The sequence below is a fragment of the Schistocerca serialis genome, chromosome 7 (genome assembly GCF_023864345.2).
Source record: "Schistocerca serialis cubense isolate TAMUIC-IGC-003099 chromosome 7, iqSchSeri2.2, whole genome shotgun sequence".
Lineage (NCBI taxonomy): Eukaryota > Metazoa > Arthropoda > Insecta > Orthoptera > Acrididae > Schistocerca > Schistocerca serialis.
In genome coordinates, this window is record NC_064644.1 from 385,326,447 (window position 1) to 385,330,207 (window position 3,761).

A 3,761-nucleotide genomic window follows, 5' to 3' on the forward strand; every position below is an offset into this window, starting at 1 on the left:
TTGTTGTGGTCGCGCCATTTAAGTCAACGGGTGCTGGGCAGTGTATTCAGGCCTTGCGACTTCGATATCCCTAGGTATTAAGGAAAATGAGCTACCGCCTGCTTAAGGAAATGAAGCGAACTGACTATGTTAACACGTTGAATTCACTAAAACCTACATCCAGAACGCTACGAAAGTTCTGAAGACCGAGTAAGTAAGTAAGCAGGTTTAAATGAACGTAGACTGCGTCCGTTATTCAGAGATGAAGAGGCTTGCACAAAATAGAGTAGTATGGAGTGGAAAGCTGCATCGAACAGGTCTTCTGACCGAAGACGACAGTAACAACATATACTTTATTCAATACGTTGTTTATAACAATTAGGGTAGTCGTTTAACAATAATAGAAACATGGTAATTCTCTAGATGATAGTAAGATCCAACCAGCTGCATGCTATAAGTGCATATTGTGTGTCTATATCATTTGTTATCTATTTTATAAACAAAATTTTACTAAAACGTTAGTCATTTGGTTGATAATGCAGAGACGATCGAGATACATGCTGTTGCTTTGTCTTGTTATAAATATCCAAAAAATGAATTAAACAGCTTCTGGTCACACTGGTTAGTGTTAACAGTTTCAAGGAAAAATCGTGTTGCACCACAGACACCAGACTTCGCGCACCAAACACCACTGTTGACATTAACCAACTGCTCCTCAAAGAACTGGATTTTCTGATGCATAATGGGGCATTCCTTAATAATGCATGACACTAAACGTTAGGGTACAGAGGCAGGTCGTTTTCTATAACGTTTCAACACTATGATCATTTAATTCCCACCTGTCTGTGTAAATGGCATTGAGATTTCGATGGACCGAATTGCAGGCTTTCCATCATTCAAGCAATGCTTTCTGGTGTTTGAACTCTCTTCAGATAATTACAGTTATTGTTTGTTACAAAGCATGTGTTGTGCCAGTTTGCCATCATGCCCTTTTATGTAGACATGAGGAATTTTGGCAGAACCGCAGCTAAGGTCGTCTTACCAGAACAGTTTCAGCCTTAAAATGCTGAGCAAATAGTTCAGCATTAAGCTTTTCACGACCAATGAACACATGACGCATTATCGTGAACGCCATTTTGTTTTAAAGTGAACTGGTCACTAAATACGTCTGCTCCGATCACTCAAGCAAATACAATGAAACAGCTAAATACTTGGGACAGAGCATGTAGGGCATGTGCATGTGCTGACGTATCATAGCGCTCGACAGATGCATCGAAATCATGGTTTCCATCATTTTCTGTGATGGGCACTTGTACCGTTCATTAGCACGGATCAGTTCCGTGTCATTCTTATAAATTAACAGTGCGACAAAAAAAAAGGAAAAAATGACATACTTTGAAAAAAGGAACCGGCAGGCCAGTACTGTTCCCACACAACATGCCCTTGATGGGCAAGCAGGAAAGCCTGTAGGCCAGGGGCTGGAAAAAATCGTTTTTGTCCATGGGGTGGAATTCGAGAGATGTGACGTACTTCTACAGACAAACAATTGATTACAGTTTCAAAAAATTGGATTCTCTATTCAAGAAAAAGAGCTTCACCAGTTGAGCAAGTCTGAAATTCATTGGTACAGCTCCAACCCTTATTCTAGCAATTACTCGGCTTGTCACTGATTGATAGAGTTGTTGGATTTTCTCCTGAAGGAATATTGTGCCAAATTATGTCCAATAGGTATGTTCGAGCGTCAAAATCTCGAGATGGTTGAAGGACCATGCCCATAATTTTTGCAACCTGGAGTAGTGGTGTGGCGATGTTGCTGGCTAAGGTATGGTTTAGCAAGCAGAAAGATAAGCAGTAGAAACTCTCGCGGTGAGCGAGTGTTCACTATCTACCTAAAATGTAAGCCTAGGATGGCTTGTCACCATGGGCGACAAAACGGGACGTACATATCGTCGACGTACCACTTTTATGTAATGGCGCAGTAGACGACAGAGCAAAGATATCCTGTTATGAAATGAAGTGGTGTCCCAGACCATTACTACGGGTTGGCGGGCCGTACGGCGTACGACACATTGGTATGTCACCGCTGTCAAAAATGGTTCAAATGGCTCTGAGCACCATGGGACTTAACTGCTGAGGCCATCAGTCCCCTAGAACTTAGAACTACTTAAACCTAACTAACCTAAGAACATCATACACATCCATGCCCGAGGCTGGATTCGAACCTGCGACCGTAGCTGTCGCGCGGTTCCAGACTGTAGCGCCTAGAATCGCTCGGCCACTCCGGCCGGCCCACCGCTGTCCCTGGCCTCTCCAAACAGTCTTCACCGGTCACAAGTCCTTCGCGATACGTCACTTTTTCTTTTCTTAGAGTGTATTTTCTGGAGCAGTTTTAATTTCCCCGCCCTGTATAACAAGAACTGAGTCACTGGCCGGCATGTCGGCGGTCGCCACCACCAATACTCCGCTTCGACCTGTGCGCCGTCTACGGGCTAGACACTGCTGACGCAGGAGATGTCTGCAGCCGGCGAATGAGTCGGCGGTGGCCGGGCTCCGGATGCTTGCATTTAATTAGACGCAGCCTCCCCCGTCTCCTCCACCTTCTACACGGCAGCTATTTTCCGTGCCCGCCAGCCAGCGTTTGCCCTCCGTCCTTTTCTCCCTCCCTCCCTCCCACCCTCGCTCAGTCCGCCACTGTACTACTGCAGCTCGCGTCACGTGCGGACCTAGCTTTGCAGCTTGCATGCATTACAACTCGCACCGCGGCGAAAGGCCAACTGTGGGTGCTGCAGTGCGCGGTGAATCGGAGATACGCGACTCTTGTGTGAAACAGTGAAGCGCGGGCGCTACACTCAGCATACAACCGCTCACTGTTTGTTGTTTCAAAGGACAGATGCCAAGCTACTAGATACATCTACCTACACGCACGCACACACACACACAAACACACACACACACACACACACACACACACACACACACACACACACACACACAAACACGAGCGCGCGCGCGTGCTCGCGAACGCACCCACGGTGTGCCTTACTCGCAATCTACAGATCTACATCTACGGTGGCGTGCTGAAATTAATGCCTCCCGAATTTTGTATGTGAAAACTCTTAAGGCTTTTTAAATGAAAAACGTCCTGCACCTGGGCTGGCCAAGAATTCGCTCATGTGAAACGCCCTGGCACGAGTGCCATATAGCTCAGCCTGCCTAGCACAGGACATTTCCCTCGCGCCGGCCGGAGTGGCCGAGCGCTTCTAGGCGCTACGGTCTGGAACCGCGATACCGCTACGGTCGCAAGTTCGAATCCTGTCTCGGGCATGGATTTGTGTGATGTCCCTTGGTTAGTTAGGTTTAAGTAGTTCTAAGTTGTAGGGGACTGATGACCTCAAATGTTAAGTCCCATAGTGCTCAGAGCCATTTTAACCATTTCAGAAATGGTTCAAATGGCTCTGAGCACTATGGGACTTCTGAGGTCATTAGTCCCCTAGAACTTAGAACTACTTAAACCTAACCAACCCAGGGACATCACACACATCCATGCCCGAGGCAGGATTCGAACCTGCGGCCGTAGCGTTAACCATTTCCCTCGCGGCCACGCACGCCACACTGTTTACGCGTTCGGGGGGGGGGGGGGGGGGAGGGGGACAGGCAAACTACGAACGTGCAGCATTTAAGGGACATGCCCTTGCACTCCGTACATCTTGGTTTCGTATTTCACATTTCTCAACAACACAGATTAAAAAATAAACAAGTTATCAGTATCACTGAATTATTTT